Consider the following 22,872-nt stretch of genomic DNA (forward strand, 5'->3'; position numbering starts at 1 on the left):
AAAATTGTCTTGTTCAGATCCCATATCACCGCATAATTTAGCAAACAGATGTGCACGCAGTGGGTGTGGCTTGATGTAGTTAACCATGGTTACAACCTGCTGCAATACGTTTGCGATGGGCACACTCAGTTCCTTAGATGCCAGTTGCTCACGATGAATCATGCAATGATTCCATACTGCAGAGGGAGCCAGTTCCACGATTAACGTCCGTAAGCCTGCTCGCCGTCCCGCCATAGACGGAGCCCCGTCTGTGCAAAATACTACCATACACTCCCATGGAATGTTGTTTTTCTCCATATAGCTGTGGAGGACACCATACATGGCCTTGGCAGTCTCAATCTCAGGAAGAGGGAGACAGTACAAAATATCCTTGTGAATAGCATTATGCTGCATGTAACGAACAAATGTCAAAACATGGGCATTTTTCCCTTCTGTGCTAACACCCAGCAACATGACGTTGCGGCAACGTTGCCAGTAAGTGCTCAGATGGTACCCGCGACGTTACCTTCTGGCAACGTCGTGGCAACGTCGTAGCAACGTTATAAATTGAATGTTGCCAGTTGGTCCCCTGGACAACGTTGCCATGATGTCGTACCTTGGTTGGTTGGTTACGTTATTTTTTGGTCCCATGGACAACGTTGCCGCGACGTTGGTCGGCTGGTTACGTTATTTTTGGTCCCGTAGACCAGTGGTTCTCAAAGTGGGGGTCGCAAGATGATTTCCAGAAATCAAGGAACATCGTAAAACAATTGGAAATAGCATATTTTAGCCAAAATTTTAACAAGTTAAAAACAGTAGTTAAATTAATGCATGCAAATAAAAAAGCCATCAGCCTTTTGATTTTCCATTCACTGTAAGTACGGCAAACCATCTGACATCCAAGCAGGAGGATGCATTAGTTGAACTGTCAAGCGACCGATCATTAAAGACAGCGTTCTCAGCCAAGACACTGGCTGAGTTTTGGATTTCAGTGGAGAGGGAATACACATGGCCGTGGGAACTAGGGGCGATGAGGGTGCTGCAAGGCGATGAGGGTGCTGCAACACCCCTTGATAGCACGAGAATTTACAATAATATGACTTGAAAATCCACCACCGCGGCACAGCCCCGCAGTAGCGGACTGGCCATCGGGAGCACCGGGAGAAGAATAACGACGGAAAACCAGGCTAAGAAACGCAAGGGTGGGCTGCAAAATTAAGAGACAAAAATACATCACTTTCACTAGATAAGGTTTTACCAATTGAAAAACAGCTGTTTATTTTACACTAAAGCTCAAAAAAAATTGCGCTCAAATAAAGGCAAAAAAATTGGGCTCACATTTACTATCAAACTCCTGAACTAGCATCACATCAAGCATTGCATGCATTAACAGGTTAGCTGTGGTGGTGGCGTATACGGGGGCCGGTTCTGGTGGGCCGGTCTGGATCAAATCCAGGGCCTATTTTTACTCCCACGTATACGTAAACCACCTCCGTGGATGCGGGGGTCCCGAGTCACTGGCACCATTATTTTAGGGGTTGTGGGCTGAAAAGTTTGAGAACCACTGCCGTAGACAACGTTGCTGCGACGTCGTACCTTGGTCGGGTGGATACGTCAGCCCCAGCATGTCATTGGTCATCAATTTTCTCATATTACATTACATTTATGCATTTAGCAGATGCTTTTATCCAAAGCGTCTTCCAAGAGAGAGCTTTACAAAAGAGCATAGGTCACTGATCATAACATTGCGAGCAGCCAAAACATGAAGCATACATTGTGGAAAACCAAATAAGTGCCAAAAGGAAGAACCATAAGAGCATGCAGTTAAACAAGTTACAATTGAAAAACATGAAACTCCCCACAAGAGTGGGAAAACACAGTAGACAGGATTGTCTTGACATTTTGCCTCTCAGTAGGTTACTAAGAGAACATCACATATTTACTAAACGCTCACAAGAGATAACGAGAGGCACCCACGAGAACTCAGACCTTGTATGAAGAACAGAGGGCAGGGCAAACTGACATTTTAGGGGTTTAGGAGATAAACACACCATGGCAGGCTAAACTGCCATTTAGATAACATTTACATTTATTCATTTAGCAGACGCTCTTATCCAGAGCGACTTACAGTAAGTACAGGGACATTCCCCCGAGGCAAGTAGGGTGAAGTGCCTTGCCCAAGGACACAACATCAGTTGGCATGACCGGGAATCAAACTAGCAACCTTCAAATTACTAACCCGATTCCCTCACCGCTCAGCCATTTGACTCCCTTAGATAAGGGGCGTTCTGTGCACTATAAATGCTGTCTGTATTCAAATGTTAAGTAGGCTCTCTATCTTGTGCTTGGAGAGACCTAACCGTATGTGCCCCTGTATTGATCAATAAAATCATTACTGTTTGCATCTGAAAACTCAGACCGACTCTCTGCGTTCATCCTTTGCACCTGTTCGGCTAAAAAGCTAGCCACCACAAGTGCGAGAGTGTACCTGTAGAAAAAACAATCAACAGTAAAATATTTCACAGCGAGTACAAGAATTTGAAACTATTACAACTAACCAACAAGAGCAACAAGTCTCTCAATACGAGTCATTGTGATCCTGAAGGAAACTAACATCAGGTCCAGCCAAGCATTCCTAAGTGCCGTTGTACTCCCGGAACAAGTGCGTCTTGAGCCTTTTCTTGAAGGTGGGGAGACAGTCAGTGTCCCTGATGGAGGTGGGGAGTTGATTCCACAATTGGGGGGCCAGACAGGAGAAGAGTTTGTGTTGGGAATGGGCGCTCTTGAGCGGTGGGACCACCAGACGGTTGTCAGAAGAAGACCGTAGGTGGCGGGGGGAGGGGGGGGGGGGGGTGTAAGGCTGGAGGAGAGACTTGATGGGGGTGTAAGGCTGGAGGAGAGACTTGATGTAGTCGGGTGCAGTCCCGTTCACCGCTCGGAAGGTCAGTACCAGAGTCTTGAATCTGATACGGGCCGTGATGGGAAGCCAGTGGAGGGAGATGAGGAGCGGGGTGACATGGGAGCATCTGGGTAGATTGAAGACCAGACGGGCCGCCGCGTTCTGAGCAGCGAGTTGCAGTAGTCCAACTTTGAGAGGACAAGTGCTTGGACTAGCAGCTGGGTGGAATGCTCAGACAGGTATCTTCTGGATGTTGTAGAGGGTGAATCTACATGACCGGGAGACCACAGCAATGTGGGCAGGCCTCGATCCTAGCTCAGATCCCCGGATCAGTCGGGGGGAACGACAGGTACAGCTGCGTGTCGTCAGCATAGCAGTGGTAGGAGAATCCATGGGAGGTGATGATTGGTCCAAGTGAGGTGGTGTAGAGGGAGAAGAGGAGGGGTCCAAGGACGGAGCCCTGTGGGACACCAGTGGAGAGCTGGCGGGGGCCTGACACTTTGCCTCCCCAGGAGACCGGGTAGGATCTTCCCGACAGGTAGGATGAGATCCACTGAAGTGCAGTGCCAGTGATGCCCATCTCAGAAAGTCTGGCTAGCAGGATTTGATGGTTAACCGTATCAAACGCTGCAGAAAGGTCCAGCAGAATGATGACGGATGACCTTGAAGCCGCTCTGGCAGACTGGAGGGCAGTGGTGACTGACAGGAGGGCAGTTTCTGTGGATGGCCAGTCTTGAAGCCCGATTGGTTGGGGTCAAGCAGGTTGTTCTGAGAGAGGAAGTTTGACAGTTGGTTAGATACAGCGTGTTCAATTGTTTTAGAAAAGAAGGGTAGTAGTGATACCGGTCTGTAGTTGTGGAGGACGGCTGGGTTAAGGGAGGGTTTTTTGAGGGCTGACTCTGGCCTGTTTGAAGGCAGAGGGAAAAGTGCCTGAAGTAAGAGAAGAGTTAAGGACATGGAGAAGAAAAGTTATGATGGAGGGAGAGATGGTTTGAAAGAGAGGGGAGGGGACTGGATCAAGGGGACAGGAGGTGGGGCGATGAGAGAGAATGAGGTCAGAGATCTCTGCTTTGGACAGGGGAGAGAAAGAGTTTAGACATTTAGTTGGGTCAGTCATAGGGTAAGTGGGTAGGAAAGGTGGGTTCAGGGAACCGACTGCTAATGTCAGCAACTTTTTTCTCAAAGGAGGAGAAGTTGTCTGCTGTCAGGGGGGAGGATAGGGGAGGATAGGGGAGGTGGGTTAAGACGGGTGGAGAAGGTAGACAAAAGTTTGTGAGGGTTTGAGGCAGAGTTCATTTTGTTCAGGAAGTAGTGGGTTTTAGCATCAGTTATGCGGGCAGAGAAGGATTTGAGGAGGGAGTGATACTTATCGAGGTCCAGACCGTCTTTGGACTTGCGCCATCTCCTCTCAGCTGCCCGAAGGATGGACCGTTCTTCACGAATCACATCCGTGAGCCACGGGCAGGAGGGAGAAGATTGCGCAGGGGACAGGGGACAGAGAGTGTCAAGTGATGCAGTTTGTGTGGATAACAACAGGGTGTTGAACAGGCCGTGAAAAAAAGTTTTCACGGCCATTCTTCATGAAATGAGTATGTTAAATTTTTTTAGGAATACTGTTTACACCGATGCAATAACAATTTACTGTAAAAGTGCTTGACTTATCTCTTGTCTTGATAACTGGATGTATTATGTCGTGGAGAAGGACTGGTTGGGATTGTAGCCCAATGCTGGACGTTTAAAGAAAATGGGGTAAGTATACTTTAAATCTATAAGAGTATCATGTCACTAATTCTTCCAAGTTGTACATGACATCTGTTTTTGGATTAAGTTTATTTGTTTTAATATCAATATGCTAATACTATGTACATAAACTACATTCCACTTTCATTTCTGTACAGATTATCCTACCACCGTCACACGGCCTAGCACTGTGTCCCTGGAAAATGATGGTAAAGTGATGAATGACCGTTTATAACAGTTACAATAATTATATGAGCCATGGCAACCCTAAAGGCTATATTTTGAAGCAAAAGCATGACTTAAAACTTTTGCATCACCAAATGCCATACCCCTAGGTTTCAATTCTGGTCTGGTGGAGGAGAACCCATTGGGGGCCCAGGAAAACAGCTGGCAGCCAGGCAAGTGCAAATATAAGACACTCAAAAAAATACTCAAACCATTGCCAACTCATTGTAAGGCATACCTAAGTTGTTCTGATCGTGGGGGAAACATATTTATCAAAACAACAAATGTTGTCATACTAATGCTTTGTATACCCCATTCAGCTGTACCATCTTGGGCAAAGACCATTCAAGGTAACATTTGTTATTTACATCAATGTTACAGCTAATCTAGAAGAACCACAGTGTATGCCAATCATGCAAACTCTTGTAAACTCGTTTTACTTGTCCGTAATTACAGACATTACAGGTTATGCTCCGGAAGATGGAGACATTGGAGGAGAACCAGCGAGAAGCTCTCCTATTCAGGCGACTACAGGGCAGACACACTGAAGAGGTGCCAGTGATGGACCTACAGGTGGCCCAAACACAGGCTGAACTCCAAGACCTTGAGGAGCGCCTTAAGGTGCTGGAGTTCCGAAAGAGAGTGTTAGGTGTTTGGAGATGCCATGAACTATGGCTTGTACGCAGCGTTCAAATTGGTGCTGACAATAAGTGACATGACTTCTAATTGCAGACGCTGTGATGAAGTGGAAGACGGGACTGGGAGAGAATCCTGTGGAGCTCGTCATAGCGGAGACACTCAAACACGCCCCTGCAGCCCATTCAAAACAAGCAAGGTGAATGAATCATGATTGCAGCTTCCATATCCAACCTTTCACATGGCTATGTGACAAAAAACTAGAATCCCATAATATTTTTTTGATGATGTATATTATTTTAGATGTGATTTTTTATGACTTGTATAGCCCCTTTCACACATGCAATTATGTTGATAGGACACTAACTTATTTTGTGCTTCATTGTCAGGGCCAACAGACAGGACCTGTAGCGGGTACTGGCAGAAGATTTTAATTCACTGTTTGGCACTTTGTTTGAAATAAAATGACTGAATGTTACATGGTAATGCTGCCTCGTTTATGATTAGCTTGAGTTAGGCTACACATCACACAAACATAGTCCTCCTAACGTTGGCTACCATGTAGCCTATTATACAAGAACAAGTAACATTTGGGGCAAATGAGGTCTGCATATGAACCGCCCCAATATAAGCAGTAGAATTGAGAAATATAGGTTACTTAATTAACGTCGCAGTTATGGACTGGCAACGTCACAAAAATTACGTTGCCAGGACGTCGCGGTTACGGACTGGCAACGTCACAAGATTACGTTGCGTTTACCTTCTGGCGTCCCACAGATGCACGGGGCAACGTATGTTTGGTCATCGAGTGACGTTGCGGCAACGTAAGGGAAACGTAACTGTGTTAGCTGGGTAAGTTGATCATAGAATCCATTGTACGACGACCTACGGTCTTCTTCTGACAACCGTCTGGTGGTCCCACCGCTCAAGAGCGCCTGGTCCCAACACAAGCTCTTCTCCTGTCTGGCCCCCCAATGGTGGAATCAACTCCCCACCTTCATCAGGGACACTGAGGGCCTCATGTACTAACGCTTTTGCGCCCACTTCAGGCGTATTTGTTTTGCAATTTGCGCGTAAAAGCATGGCGAGGTATGTACAAACATGCCGCACTGAGGTAAAAACGGGTCAAGGCTAAAGTGGGAGTTTCCCATAAAGAGATGGGGGGGGATGCGTAAAGTGCGCCTAATTATGTATTCCGCGGTATGTACAAAACCCGCTTGTGAAAGCGTAACTCTATTTTGCGGCGAAAATTCTCCGCCTGTTAAAAGCAGGCGTAAACCAGGATGCGCAAATGCCTCCTAGTGAAATGGCAGCCGTAACCCGAGCAAGACGAAGACATAGGCAAAATAATTTTTGCCACAAGGATCACACTTTTTGAGTTGAGTGAACACAAAATCATTACGCGTTACAGATTAAGCAGCCATGCAATATTACAATTACTGGAAGAAATCAAAGATTACATCGAATCTCCGACTCAGCGTTCACATTCCATTCCAGCGGTTGTTAAACTCTTCGCTACATTACAAATATTGGCATCAGGATCACTTCAAACAGTCATTGCTATTTTGACTTTGGGGGCTGATCCATGATAGAGAGAAAGAAGGAGGCCCATTCAATTGCACGTTTAAATGCTCGCAATGTACGGTATAGTGGGCGGAGAAAGGCGCTGATTACCTGATGACCTGCAGGTTTCGTAAATACGACGTAAACTGAAGTATCACAGAGTGCGCAATCTGCGGGTTGGCCATGACGCTAATAACGCTACGTTTGCGAATGTACGTACATGAGGCCCTGACTCTCCCCACCTTCAAGAAAAGGCTCAAGACGCACTTGTTCCGGGAGTGCAATGGCACTTCGGAATGTAAATGTAGCTTTTTTTTTTAACCAACTGTTTTACAGCTACATCTTTTAATTGTGAGATTTTTATAGGAAAGAGGTGTCAAGTAGTAGGGTAATGTTACATTTTGATTGGATGGCGAGCGCGAGACGCTGAAATGAATGCCAATAAGATTCTGAATGGAAAGTTTACTTTTAATAAGTTGCCAAATGGTTCCATTAAGAAGACCAAATTGATCTGTCTGTTTTGTTGTTGTGAACTGAGCTATCATCGCAGCACGTCCAGTCTGAAATACCACTTGATGGCCAAGCACACAGCTGATGCGAATTCTCCGCCCCCTCGTCAAAGCCAGGCGATTGCAATGTTGTTTTCAATTTAAAAAAACATTTGCACCAATCCGATCCACTTTTCCATGTTGATAAGAGCATTAAAATGAGAAAAAAATAATGGGACAAAAAGAAATGAAGGGACATTTAGAATAGATAAAAATGTGCGATTAATTGTGATTAATCGCGAGTTAACTATGACATTAATGCGATTAATCGCGATTAAATATTTTAATAGTTTGACAGCACTAATATGAATAAATCGTTTTCGCTTTCGGGAAACGCAGCCCTGGACTGTTTTGTTCTTCCTCTGATACTTTTCTCGTGGCTTGTGTGCTGTTTGCCTCTCTTTCACAACTGGCGACAAAAATCCACAAGGTAACAGTAGATCTATGTGAAGTGTTCTTAATGGTCCATCTTTTCCTTCGGGTTTCACTGTATACATCGGTAGTTCACAGTACGGTTTACTACAATATATAGCCCTACTACACTATATCCACTTATCAGCTCATTTGACTTCCGTTGAATATTGATATATACAATATTTTATTTAAATGTAATATTCTTAATTAGTAGGCTAATTTATCAGTTTTAGGAAGATTTTATAATATTTTGATCTGTTATATACATTTAACTTTTATATTTATTTGCTTCTAATTGTTCCGTTTTTACCTGGGTTAAGTGCCCGGTTCTTGAGATAGGCTAATCGTCAGAAACTCGATGCCTAAAATCCCTAACAAAACTTGAACAGTGTAAACTTGAACGGTGCACTTGTCCGTCGGGTTTACAGATCGCGATTGGTAAAAAAACTATCATTTTCCGGGTACGGCCAATTCGTTGGAGTGGGTGAAAGCAAGAAGATCGCGTGCAGTGTTTTAAAAGTCTGCAGCCCGAATATGCGGCAGTACCAGAGGCGTCAGGTACAAGCAGCTGCATTTTCGACATTTAGGAAATTCAAATATCCAAACCATATTGCTTTCATTTTTCTAAAAACATTATACATTTGGTATTGCTGTTAGCCAATAAAGGCTATATATTTTAAATGAAGGAAAATAAATGGCCAAGAGAAAAAAGGCACTCATCTAAATATGCACAACATGTTTTTTGGCTTTAAATAATAAATGTGCTATGTGGACGTAATACAATTGTCTTATTTGTTCTGTTCTGTGTATTAAAGAAGCCACAGTGCAGGAAAATAGTGGTTGGCCCCACCAAATACCAAATCTCACTCCAAGGTTTTTGGAAAAGTTGGCAGCCCTGATTCTACATCTAAAAAGTCAAGCAGTGCAGCTTTCAAGAGATATGGGAATTCTGCTTTTAGCCAGCTGGTCCGATTATTTTTGTGATTTGTGCAAACTGGCAATCTGAGTGATACTGCGTCCCCGCAGTGACGCCTTAATGCACGGGCTTATGTCACAGGTGGGGGCGCTGGTGCCTCCACTTAGTCTACTCCCTACTCTGAGGAGCAAACCGTATTTCCCCCTCCAAAGTTACCAGTACTCTGAGAATCAAGATGTAAAGGGTATTATTTTTATTTTTATTAAAAAAAGAAAGTCCTTGATGTTGATCGCCTCAAGAGGTTCAGGCAGGAGGTAGGGTAACCTGGTTCAACTGGTGGCCACCGGTACTTGCCTCCTCCATCATGGGGGGGGGGATATCCGGAGACTGCTTAAATAGACAGACTGATTACAGGCACACACTGGATGTGATCCTATCGCCTACGCAGGCTACATGCAGCCCGCCACCCGGGACTGTAGGGTGTTTTAGTTAGTGCATGAACGGTGTCATTTTCAAAGCAGTGGAAAATGGGCACACCACACAATGAACTCACGTGAACCAGTGTAATACAACCGTGGCGAAAACTTCAAACTCAGTTGTATAAGTGGGATAGGCAGTCCGGGCAGCGTGCTCCACAATCCGACTGAATAGGATTCACAGTACTCAGCTCTGGCGAATGTCAGCCTCTGTGCGTGCTGTGTTGCAGTCCCTTCCTTCTCCCAATTCCTCTCCCCGCTTCCAGTCCTCTCTCCGCTTCCAGTCCTCTCTCCGCTTCCAGTCCCACGCTCCTTGACTGACGGTGATCTGAGTTTAAAAACCCTCCCAATCCCCAGGTTAATTGCGGGCAGCTGGGTGCTTCCCTGCTACACACCTGTAGCTAGTTGGTTTAATAGGGTACTGAATGTGGTCCCCGTGACATCCTCCCCCACTATTGGGTTCTAGTCCCTAGAACCTATCTTATGAGGCCCAGTTGCCGTACCTCACAGGGGGCCGTCCCTGGGTGTCCCGTTGGGAGCGTCTGGCCTGTGGCGGGGGATCTGCTTCTTCTGCGGTCGGTCTAGGTCTTGCTGGCACCACTGCCCACCCCATCCCAGGTGGTCTCGGGGTTGCTGGTCTCCCGGGTATGTCTCGTCTCAGTGCTGGGTAATTTGGACAGGGACGCAGCAGGTTACGATGTAATACCCGGTCAGGACCTGGCCTTTCTTCAGGGCTCACCGCGTAGACAGGGCGGTCAGGCCGCTGGTTACATACCACATAGGGCATGGCCTCCCACCGGTCACTCAACTTGCCTTTCCCTTGTCGTTGGCAGTCCCGAACCAGCACACGGTCGCCCGACAGCAGGGGGGCGTCTTGGGCTGTCCGGTCGTACATGCGCTTGTTCTTGACAGCCGCAGCACCTAGATGCTCAGTGACCCGTCTGTAGGCATTGTGAAACTGTTGATGGTGTTGACTCACCCATTCTGTTGTACTCTGGGGTCCGTCCCTTGGCGCCGTCCCAAGGAGCAGATCAACGGGTAACCGCACATGCCTCCCAAACATCAGGTAGGCGGGGGCATAGCCTGTGGTACTATGTACACTGTTGTTATAGGCCTGCATTAGGAAAGGGAGATGGTCCACCCACCTACTGTGTTGTTCGACTTCCAAGGTCCCCAAAAGGCTCAGCAGGGTCTGGTTGAACCTCTCGCATCCTCCGTTACCCTGGGGGTGATATGGTGTGGTGTGGGTCTTTCGGCAGCCGTAAAGTTGACACAGCTCTCGGATTACCTTGGATTCGAAGTTCGGACCCTGGTCAGAGTGGAGGATCTCTGGACAACCAAAAGGTTGGAACACCGCGCCCCAAAGGACCCTGGCGGTGGTGGTGGCGGTCTGGTCGGTGGTGGGGATGGCCCAAGCGTACTTGGTAAACAAGTCGGTCACCACCAAGATGTTCTGGTAACGATCCGTTGGCCGACTCAGTGTTAGAAAGTCCATACTCACGGTGTGGAGGGGGGCCTGAGACAGTATGGGGACTAAGGGGGCTTTGGTATTTGGTCTTGCTTTGAAAAGCGTACAGCGTTGACAGCCCTGGATGAATACCTCCACGGACTCCTCCATCTTCGGCCAGTAAAAGTTCCTCCTCAGCACATTTACATTTAGTAATTTAGCAGACGCTCTTATCCAGAGCGACTTACAGTAAGTACAGGGACATTCCCCCGAGGCAAGTAGGGTGAAGTGCCTTGCCCAAGGACACAACGTCAGTTGGCATGACCAGGAATCGAACTGGCAACCTTCAGATTACTAGCCCGATTCCCTCACCACTCAGCCACCTGACTCCCAGCAGGGACAAGGTCCTTTCCTGGCCTTCATGACCCATCTGTGTGTGGTAGGCTTGTACGAGGGATTGAACCTGGGTCCGTGGCACTATTACCTGGAACATAGTGTCGTGGGTTACAGAGTCATGAACAGAACGACAAACCACCCCTTCTCGCACACTGAGTTTGCTCCAGTGACTCAGGAGTTGCCGCACAGTTGGAGTTTGGGCCTTCCTCTCTGCCGCTGAGGGTAAGGAGTCCTGGTTCAGGTAGGTCCGAACTGCCACCATGTCGTCATCTTTCCCCTGCAGCTCCTTCCATCGGTTTGGGTCCCAGCCCCAGCTGGCGGGGACCAACTCGCGGCTTGATCCTGGTGCCTCTACCACTCCTACCAGTAGCCCGTCTTCAGGCTCAACGTGAAGGGTTGTGGCTGGGTCAGTCCCACCTGCGACAGGGAGCCTAGAAAGCACATCAGCGTTAGTGTGTTCCTTGCCGGGTCGATAGTGGATCTGGTAATCATAGTTGGCCAGTTGGGCCACCCACCGCTGTTCTACGGCACCCAGTTTGGCTGTCTGTAGGTGGACAAGGGGGTTATTATCAGTCACCACCTTGACCTTTGCGCCCCATAAGTAATCTTTAAGCTTTTCACTTAAGGCCCACTTCATGGCTAGGAGTTCTATCTTAAAAGAGCTGTAGCGGGAGTCGTTCCGCTCAGCTGGATGGAGACTCCGGCTTGCATATGTGATGACCCGCTCTACTCCCTGTTGCTGCTGGGCCAGTACGGCGCCCAACCCTGCGTTACTGGCATCAGTGTAGAGGATAAAGGGTTGTGAAAAGTCTGCATATGCAAGGATGGGGGACTGCAACAGCTCTTGCTTGAGTCTTTGAAAAGCGGCGTCGCACTCAGGGCTCCAGGCCACAGAGGGGGATCCCCAACCACGAGGGCGCCCTGTGCCTACCAGGAGTCCGTTCAGGGGTTTAGCGATTTTAGAGAAATCCTTAATAAAGCGCCTGTAGTATCCCACAAAGCCCAGGAAGGACCTCACCTGTCGGATGGTCTTAGGAGGTTCCCAGTCTTGTACCGCCGATAGTTTTTATGGGTCAGGGGAGATTCCTTTGGAACTGACGCGATGGCCCAGGAACTTAACCTCCTTCTGGAACAGCTGGCACTTCTCCGGCCGCAGTTTTAGGCCGTACTTCTCCATGGCCTGCAGCACTTGTTCCAGATGGTTCAGGTGGGAGGAGAAATCCGGGGAGAACACTGTAACATTGTCCAGGTATACCAGGGTGGAGTCGACCAACTGACCGCCCAAACATCGCTGCATCAGCCTTTGGAAGGTTGCTGGGGCGTTGCAGAGGCCAAAGGGCATCCGGTCCCACTCAAACAGGCCGAAAGGGGTGGTGAAGGCAGTCTTCTCTCGGTCGCTTGCCTCTACCTGGACCTGCCAATATCCACTGGCCAGGTCCAAAGTGGAGTACCAGGCAGTCTGTGTCAAACCGGTGAGGGAGTCTTCTATCCGTGGTAAGGGGAAAGCATCCTTCTTAGTCACGCTGTTCAGCTTTCGGTAGTCTACACAGAACCTCCAGGCCCCAGTCTTCTTTTGTACAAGTACTATGGGTGCTGCCCAGGGACTGCTGCTTTCGCGAACGATGCCTCCGTCCAACATCCCTCGCAATAACATGCAGACTTCCTGATACAGGGTAGGTGGTACTGGGCGATATCGCTCCCGGCTCGGCGCCGCATCCCCCGTGGGAATCTGGTGTCTGACGACGTTAGTACATCCATAATCCTCCTCATGGGTGGAGAACACATGCTGCCATTTAGTGAGGAAGCGTTGGAGCTGGTGCTGCTGGTCTTCATCCAGACCATCCCCCCGTAGTGACCTACCAGTGAGATGTTCAGGCATGGCCGCCCTGGGGGTGCCTATCTGGTGGCCTGTCTGGCTGATGTCAACCTCGACCACCCCACAGCTGACTTGATTAAAGCGGACCTCACCGCCTTCTCTTATTTGTTGGGGACCCACCGCTGTGACTCGGGCCAGACCTTGATGGCGATGGAGGTTGACTGGGTATGGCCTGGCATTCCGCACTCTCACCGGAACTCGACCACGGCGTACAGTAGCAAGGCCTCGTGCCACCTCAGTCGTCTGGCATTCCGGGTGTGGCTCCACTGTGACCCAGTTGTCCGGTCCATAGGCCCGGGCTGGCAACCTGGCCCAGACTATGGCTTCACTCTGGGCTGGTATGGAAAGGGCATAATGGCAGGCCACCCGGCCGGTGTCTTCCTGGTCCCACTGGGTCTTGGCCGCGTGGATCCTACGGCAATCTGCGAAGATGCGTTCCCACTGCTGTCCCTCTGTGGGCTGGAGTGTTTGGGTAGGTTGGGTTTTGAACAGATCCTCCCAGCAAGCGGAGATGACATTCAGTCATCAGACCCAGTGTCGACCAAGCATCTGATCTTCTTACCCCTGACCTGTACATCGATGATGGGGCACTGTCCAATCAGGCTGTTTCTAGGGGGAGAGGGAGGGCCAGTTGGAAGGGTCCCGGCCACTTGACCCACAGTGACCGGTAAAGCTAAAAATCCCCTTGTGACCCCCGACGAGGCCCAGGACCACACTGGCAGCTAATGTGGCCTGATTCCCCACAACTGTTGCAGACTGGTCGTCCCTGGTCATCCCACTGGAACCTTGGTCCGGCCGCCCGACCCGGACGCCGTGGTGGCTCCCGGCTGCCATCCGAGTAAGAGCACTCACGGGGCAGGGGGGGTTTGCCAGGCTGGTGGCTGGACTGACCCCGGCGTAACTCTTCTAGGAAGGTTTTAGACATTTCAGCCATCTGTTCCTTCACCTCTTTCATGACTTCAGCATGCACTTCCCGCTTCCAGTCGGCCGTAGGAGGGGCAGGGGCGCAGGCGCTGCTGGTAGCCAGGCATGTAGGTTGGTCAGCCGTCTCCGAATGGTCTAATTCCAGGGCCATGGCCTCTCTCCGGAGGTCTTCGAAGGTCAAGTTTGGGTCACGACGGAGCTGCAGTCGCAAGCTCTGGCGAATGTTGGTGTTACAGAGCCCCATGAGGAACTAGTCCCGCAACAGGGTGTCTCCACCGCCAAGGCCATGGTCGCGCCGTCCTTGTATCCGGGTGAACAGCTCACGCATCTGTAACACAAAGGAACGGAGTGATTGTCTGGGCCCTTGCTTACATGTGAAGAACTGGGCCCTCAGAGTGGCCACCGAGGTGTGGTCGCCATAGAGCCCAGCCAAGAAGTCGAACACAGCATTTGAGTTGTTGCGTTGGTCTTCTGGTGCTGCCTGGACTTCACGTTTGGCTTCGCCCTCGAGAGACCCCAGTACAAACTGTAACCTCTGCTGTTCACTCAGCCCCTGCAAGCCGGCCAGGTATTCAGTCTGGGACTTCCATTCTTGGAGACTTAGTTCCGACCCTTTTCCTCCAAACCTCTGTGCCCATGGTGCTCCCATGAAGACAGGCATCACTTGGGGGTGTGCTGCGGGTGCCTCGTCATCCGCCATTTTGGAGGGTTACGGTTGCTCAACTCAAAGTTAATCCTGCCGACTACGCCACTTGTCACAGGTGGTGCCTCCACTTAGTCTACTCCCTACTCTGAGGAGCAAACCGTATTTCCCCCTCCAAAGATACCAGTACTCTGAGAATCAAGATGTAAAGGGTATTATTTTTATTTTTATTAAAAAAAGAAAGTCCTTGATGTTGATCGCCTCAAGAGGTTCAGGCAGGAGGTAGGGTAACCTGGTTCAACTGGTGGCCACCGGTACTTGCCTCCTCCATCGGGGGGGGGGATATCCGGAGACTGCTTAAATAGACAGACTGATTACAGGCACACACTGGATGTGATCCTATCGCCTACGCAGGCTACATGCAGCCCGCCACCCGGGACTGTAGGGTGTTTTAGTTAGTGCATGAATGGCGTCATTTTCAAAGCAGTGGAACATGGGCACACCACACAATGAACTCACGTGAACCAGTGTAATACAACCGTGGCGAAAACTTCAAACTCAGGTGTATAAGTGGGATAGGCAGTCCGGGCAGCGCGCTCCACAATCCGACTGAATAGGATTCACAGTACTCAGCTCTGGCGAATGTCAGCCTCCGTGCGCGCTGTGTTGCAGTCCCTTGCTTCTCCCAGTTCCTCTCCCCGCTTCCAGTTCCTCTCCCCGCTTCCAGTTCCTCTCCCCGCTTCCAGTCCTCTCTCCGCTTCCAGTCCTCTCTCCGCTTCCAGTCCTCTCTCCCCTTCCAGTCCCGCGCTCCTTGACTGACGGTGATCTGAGTTTAAAAACCCTCCCAATCCCCAGGTTAATTGCGGGCAGCTGGGTGCTTCCCTGCTACACACCTGTAGCTAGTTCTTTTAATAGGGTACTGAATGTGGTCCCCGTGACACTTACCTGGGCTTTAGCTCGGGGCCTCGACCAATCAGGGGCCTCTTAAAAATAATACAAAATAATAATGATGATAAACGTCCGTATTCGCGGTGTCATTATGCTCTACAGTGGCATCTGGTGGTGGATGTGGAGGGAGCCCCCCCCCCCTCCTTATCTAAACAAAATGTAACAAAATGTAACAAAAACTATAGAGGGTACAATTTCTGGGGAAATTGTAGGGTGTGCTTGCTTGCGTCGGTTGCAAATGGGTCCATTTAATATGAAACAAGCTGAACCCCCTTTGAGACAAGCTATTCTAACAACGTTGTCACCGTCAGTATTTTTCCGATGGAATCGCGATTCAAACAGTACCATCTGCTAACTGAAAATTAGGGCTGTTGAAGGACTCAAATTCTTTGTGTCTATTCCAATATGTAATGATGGTATTCAATGACACAAATCTGTGTTCTAGAAAGAGTGGTCTGGAGTCACAGAGGTTAGATAATATCAGCTTTAATGCAGCAGTTGGAAATCAACAAGTACAGAGCTCTGGGGTTGTCTAAGTTTCCCTACCCGCAACAGAGTTTGGGTTGGTTCACGAAGTCCAACTGGCTATCTTTCCCTGCCCCAGCATATAATATACAGTGTAATTAAAACACAAAGATGAAAAAAGGGTTGAGCTTGTTCTCTCGTGCATTAGGAAGTTGTTCTTGCCTACTAAAGAATGTATAATACATTACAACACATATTCTAGAACTGTAATCACCAGCTGCATATCAGACACGGCACTAACTATGATCCCAGTTATTAATATGTGTGGCATTTTAATCACTGAATGCATCACGGGCACTGTGCACGAGTGAATATAACAACAGGATTTATGAAGGAGGCATGTCTTAAAGTTATGTATTGTGCTTATTAAAGTTATGCATTGTGCTTATTAAAGTTATGAACTTAGAAGTGTGCTCAGGCTTAAACATTGGGTCTCACACTGAGTGTGGGAAGCAGGCTGTTCTTTGTGTCTCTATCTTTTCAGTTTCAGAAACAACCTTGAATCTGGGTGGAGATGGCACCCGAGCAGGTGGGACGCGGAGGCAAGAACAACTCCCTGATGCACGAGAGAACAAGCTCAACCCTCTTTTCATCTTTCTGTTTTAATTGCACTGTATATAAGGGAGTCAGGTGGCTGAGCGGTTAGGGAAGCGGGCTAGTAATCCTTGCCCAAGGACACGTTGTGTCCTTGGGCAAGGCACTTCACCCTACTTGCCTCGGGGGAATGTCCCTGTACTTACTGTAAGTCGCTCTGGATAAGAGCGTCTGCTAAATGACTAAATGTAAATGTAAATGTAAATGTATATTATATGCTGGGGAGGGAAAGATAGCCAGTTGGACTTCGTGAACCAGCCCAAACTCTGTTGCGGGTAGGGAAACGTAGACAACCCCAGAGCTCTGTACTTGTTGATTTCCAACTGCTGCATTAAAGCTGATATTATCGGACCTCTGCGACTCCAGACCACTCTTTCTAGAACACAGATTTGTGTCATTGAATACTATCATTACATATTGGAATAGACACAAAGATTTAGAATCCTTCAAATGGTGACCCCGACGCTGAAAAGAGGGAGTCCAGAGGGTTCCGGCCCGACCGACGGATCGGGGGAGAGACCCATACACCGGTGCGAGGAGACAGACGTAATCGTCAGAGGCCTCAACATAAAAAAAGGTAAAAGGTAAAAAGCAGACACCTGTTAATTCAAAGTACTGATATTCGGAACTGAGAACCAAATTTAGACGATTACTATGTTTCATCGTACCTAGTCAAACCAACAGTGGTGGGAAATCAACCGTTTTTGTGTTTTGTCCTTGTCCAAGGGGAGGTTAGAGTCCTCTCCAGGGGTTAGAGTCCCTAAACTCGTTGTCTTGTCCAAGGGGAGGTTAGAGTCCTCTCCAGGGGTTAGAGTCCCTAAATTCGTTGTCCTTGTCCAAGGGGTGGTTAGAGTCCTCTCCAGGGGTTAGAGTCCCTAAACTCGTTGTCCTTGTCCAAGGGGAGGTTAGAGTCCTCTCCAGGGGTTAGAGTCCCTAAATTCGTTGTCTTGTCCAAGGGGAGGTTAGAGTCCTCTCCAGGGGTTAGTCCCTAAATTCGTTGTCCTTGTCCAAGGGGAGGTTAGAGTCCTCTCCAGGGGTTAGAGTCCCTAAACTCGTTGTCCTTGTCCAAGGGGAGGTTAGAGTCCTCTCCAGGGGTTAGAGTCCCTAAATTCGTTGTCTTGTCCAAGGGGAGGTTAGAGTCCTCTCCAGGGGTTAGAGTCCCTAAATTCGTTGTCTTGTCCAAGGGGAGGTTAGAGTCCTCTCCAGGGGTTAGAGTCCCTAAATTCGTTGTCTTGTCCAAGGGGAGGTAAGAGTCCTCTCCAGGGGTTAGAGTCCCTAAACTCGTTGTCCTTGTCCAAGGGGAGGTTAGAGTCCTCTCCAGGGGTTAGAGTCCCTAAATTCGTTGTCCTTGTCCAAGGGGAGGTTAGAGTCCTCTCCAGGGGTTAGAGTCCCTAAACTCGTTGTCCTTGTCCAAGGGGAGGTTAGAGTCCTCTCCAGGGGTTAGAGTCCCTAAATTCGTTGTCTTGTCCAAGGGGAGGTTAGAGTCCTCTCCAGGGGTTAGTCCCTAAATTCGTTGTCCTTGTCCAAGGGGAGGTTAGAGTCCTCTCCAGGGGTTAGAGTCCCTAAACTCGTTGTCCTTGTCCAAGGGGAGGTTAGAGTCCTCTCCAGGGGTTAGAGTCCCTAAACTCGTTGTCCTTGTCCAAGGGGAGGTTAGAGTCCTCTCCAGGGGTTAGAGTCCCTAAATTCGTTGTCTTGTCCAAGGGGAGGTTAGAGTCCTCTCCAGGGGTTAGAGTCCCTAAATTCGTTGTCTTGTCCAAGGGGAGGTTAGAGTCCTCTCCAGGGGTTAGAGTCCCTAAATTCGTTGTCTTGTCCAAGGGGAGGTAAGAGTCCTCTCCAGGGGTTAGAGTCCCTAAACTCGTTGTCCTTGTCCAAGGGGAGGTAAGAGTCCTCTCCAGGGGTTAGTCCCTAAATTCGTTGTCCTTGTCCAAGGGGAGGTTAGAGTCCTCTCCAGGGGTTAGAGTCCCTAAATTCGTTGTCTTGTCCAAGGGGAGGTTAGAGTCCTCTCCAGGGGTTAGAGTCCCTAAATTCGTTGTCTTGTCCAAGGGGAGGTTAGAGTCCTCTCCAGGGGTTAGAGTCCCTAAATTCGTTGTCTTGTCCAAGGGGAGGTTAGAGTCCTCTCCAGGGGTTAGAGTCCCTAAACTCGTTGTCCTTGTCCAAGGGGAGGTTAGAGTCCTCTCCAGGGGTTAGAGTCCCTAAATTCGTTGTCCCTGTCCAAGGGGCGGTTAGAGTCCTCTCCAGGGGTTAGAGTCCCTAAATTCGTTGTCTTGTCCAAGGGGAGGTTAGAGTCCTCTCCAGGGGTTAGAGTCCCTAAACTCGTTGTCTTGTCCAAGGGGAGGTTAGAGTCCTCTCCAGGGGTTAGAGTCCCTAAACTCGTTGTCTTGTCCAAGGGGTGGTTAGAGTCCTCTCCAGGGGTTAGAGTCCCTAAACTCGTTGTCTTGTCCAAGGGGAGGTTAGAGTCCTCTCCAGGGGTTAGAGTCCCTAAACTCGTTGTCTTGTCCAAGGGGAGGTTAGAGTCCTCTCCAGGGGTTAGAGTCCCTAAACTCGTTGTCTTGTCCAAGGGGAGGTTAGAGTCCTCTCCAGGGGTTAGAGTCCCTAAATTCGTTGTCTTGTCCAAGGGGAGGTTAGAGTCCTCTCCAGGGGTTAGAGTCCCTAAACTCGTTGTCCTTGTCCAAGGGGAGGTTAGAGTCCTCTCCAGGGGTTAGAGTCCCTGAACTCGTTGTCTTTGTCCAAGGGGAGGTTAGAGTCCTCTCCAAGGGTTAGAGTCCCTGAACTTGTTGTCTTTGTCCAGAGGGAGGTTAGAGTCCTCTCCAAGGGTTAGAATCCCTGAACACTGTCTATTTGTGTGGAGTCAGATTGAGTTTAATAAAAATAGAGAGGAGTGTGGTGTGTTTTTTCCTTTGACCAAGAAGTTAAAGAAATCCAGAGGAGAGTTGGAGAAGGGTGGGGGCTAAAAGAGTCAGTTACGTTGAGATGTTACAAAGGTGATCCCAGAGGGTATACCCCTGGTTTATAAATTGGTTCTAATACAATTGGAAGAGTTATACTAGAGCAAAATTAAGTGAATAGACGGTAAACGCTAAACAGCTGTGTTGGTCAAAGAATGGTTTGAGGAAATGTATGTGAAAAATTATGAGGAAGCAATTGGAAAGTTACATAAAGGATTGGTTTAGAGAGGATCATGGAAGGTTATGAAATAAAACAAGAACGTTTTGTGGATGTGAAGAGATGATTGGTTTAAACACTGATGTTTTGAAGAGGAAACTATGAATATACTTTGAAGGTATATGGGATAACATTTTAAGTCAAAATAGTAAAATCTAGGGTTTTTAAGAGTTTTGATAAAGGTATTAGATGTAATTTGGTTAAAAATGAGAAAGAGAAAAAAACTAAATGTACTTTTATTAGGAGTTTAATTGTAATTTGGTTTTAAGTTTTATTTGAGAGTTTTATCAGAGCCTGGCATACTGTTTGGGATAAACTCTTATGGTTCTTCCCTTTGGCACTTACTTTGGTTGTTCACAATGTGTGCTTCATGTTTTGGCTACTCGCGATGTTTTTTGGCTATCTTGTTGTTATGATCAGTGACCTATGCACTTTGTAAAGCTCTCTCTTGGAAGTCGCTTTGGATAAAAGCGTCTGCTAAATGAATAAATGTAAATGTAAATGTAAACAGTTAGGCTGTGATAATGTTGTATTATGAAGAGGGTTATTATAACATTCAGTTCTGAAATAATTTGGGAAGACTCATCAAGTCTGATAAATTGTGGTTATGATGGTTTGAGCTAATTGGCTCGTTTTGAACTGCAGCAAAACGAGTTATGAAGTTCTACCTATCTGACCTTTATAGAAAATATAGTTGGGAAAAATGTTTGGTTAATAGCTACATTAAGAACATGATTTGGTTTATATTTCATTTAAGAAGCATACGGATTCTGGTTTGGCATAATGAAAATTGCTTTGATCATATCTTTGATAAAAAGAGCTGTGATTTGGTAAAATAGAGAATCTAAAACAATATTGGTCTTAAACTTAACTGTTTTAAAAGACAGAAAAGGTTTTTTGGAGTGAAAGAAATTAGACTAACAGTTGATTTTCTAAAGAAGGGAACAAAGAAACAGATTGTAATTTCTAGGCATGAATAATAGGAGTTGAATATCAAATGATGATGTATGGTCTTATTAGATGCTGTTACATGTGTTTGCTCAACAATAAGAAAACTGAAGGGTCAATACTGCCTGGTAATTATAGATACAGTATGTTTACTATGTGAATTGAAGTCTTTCCCAGTCCTATACCAGATGCATAACACCATTTGAATTGATTTATTGGAGATCATATGTAATACCACAACTTAAACCTTTCACATAGCATGATGAAGAGGCGAATCAAATGGTTAACCAATTTTATAAAAAATGCTAACTAGAAAAGAGATGTCTTCTGCTAAATTCTGTTCCAGGTGAAGCAGTAAACCAAAGAGTGGAGGAGTCAAACGAGGAGATTGGGTATTGATTAAAGTTATCAATGAAAGGAGGGATCTTATGAAATCTTTAAAATATCCTGTCTAATTTCTGGTTTTTCTATTTGTTTCGAATTTATTTTATTTTATTACAATTCTAAAAGCTTGGCTGAAGTTGTATGTATGTGGTGAAGGGGGCCTGTGAGCATGTCCAGGTCTGCCGTGGATACATGGATGTCGAATGTCCACTCTGTGGAGTGACGGTGGGTTTTCCCCTATAACATCATTAGGGTTTTCCCACTGTGTCCAGTGTGTCCTCACCACTTGGCCATAACGCTGCATAGTCTCATCATTATTGTTGATTTGTATGCCAACATTGTGTAATCAGTAATGGGATATTTTTAAATTTGTGTTTGTTGTCACACCCTAAAAGGGTGTGAAAGGAGGGATTTATTTGAACTTTAAAAATATCCACTTTAAATCCTTAAATGGGTTCTTGATTTCAATATCTGTGTTTAATCATTGGTGTTCGACTGTTCGCATCTCATTTGACTCAGTTACTGCTTGATCATGGATCATGGGAGATAAGGTGATGCTGGGACTGTAACTCTTTTCTGCTTCAGGACGAGTCAGACCGGCGGGTCTGACTACCTAACCCCTGTTCTAAGGCCCCATTCCCCTGGAGACCCTGCCCCATCTGCCCCTATGCCTCATCAGACCTATGAGTGGTCTGCCCCCCCCTTCCCCTTGAAGACCCTGTCCCACCTGCCCCAATACATCATCAGATGTTCGGGAAAGCCTGTTGTACATTTATGGACAGGACCATTCAAGGTCATCGCGAGAACCTTGCACGCCCTAAGGGTGCTGGGGAAAGGAAGTACGTGGTACCACTGGAGCATGTGTTGTGCTGCTCCAGAATCCAGTTGTACGTTGCAGGAGTTGGTGGAGAAGGGCCAGTGAACCTTTTGCTATTGCTACGAATGTGAGAGTCCGGAAAAGAGGGTTACGACTAGGCCAAGAGTGATACTGCTTGACCACACTAGAATTGTACTGGACTAAGAAGGTTTCCGCTATTTTACTTAAGAGTGTGCTATATCAATATCAACATGACTGTTGCTGTATCCCATGTATCAGGTCCCTGTGTAACAGGATCATTGTCTCGGCTGTGGAGAACCCGACGAAGGGGTTCCAAATGCCGTTGCTGGGGCTGGCTGACCAGGACGAGGAGGCGGTGGTTGGTCCGGGCTATGTTGATTGATCTCTGGTGTTTTCAGAGATCAAAAGAGGGATTAAAGAATGTATAATACATTACAACACATATTCTAGAACTGTAATCACCAGCTGCATATCAGACACGGCACTAACTATGATCCCAGTTATTAATATGTGTGGCATTTTAATCACTGAATGCATCACGGGCACTGTGCACGAGTGAATATAACAACAGGATTTATGAAGGAGGCATGTCTTAAAGTTATGTATTGTGCTTATTAAAGTTATGCATTGTGCTTATTAAAGTTATGAACTTAGAAGTGTGCTCAGGCTTAAACATTGGGTCTCACACTGAGTGTGGGAAGCAGGCTGTTCTTTGTGTCTCTATCTTTTCAGTTTCAGAAACAACCTTGGATCTGGGTGGAGATGGCACCCGAGCAGGTGGGACGCAGAGG

The sequence above is a fragment of the Osmerus mordax genome, chromosome 15, assembly GCF_038355195.1.
Source record: "Osmerus mordax isolate fOsmMor3 chromosome 15, fOsmMor3.pri, whole genome shotgun sequence".
Taxonomy (NCBI): domain Eukaryota; kingdom Metazoa; phylum Chordata; class Actinopteri; order Osmeriformes; family Osmeridae; genus Osmerus; species Osmerus mordax.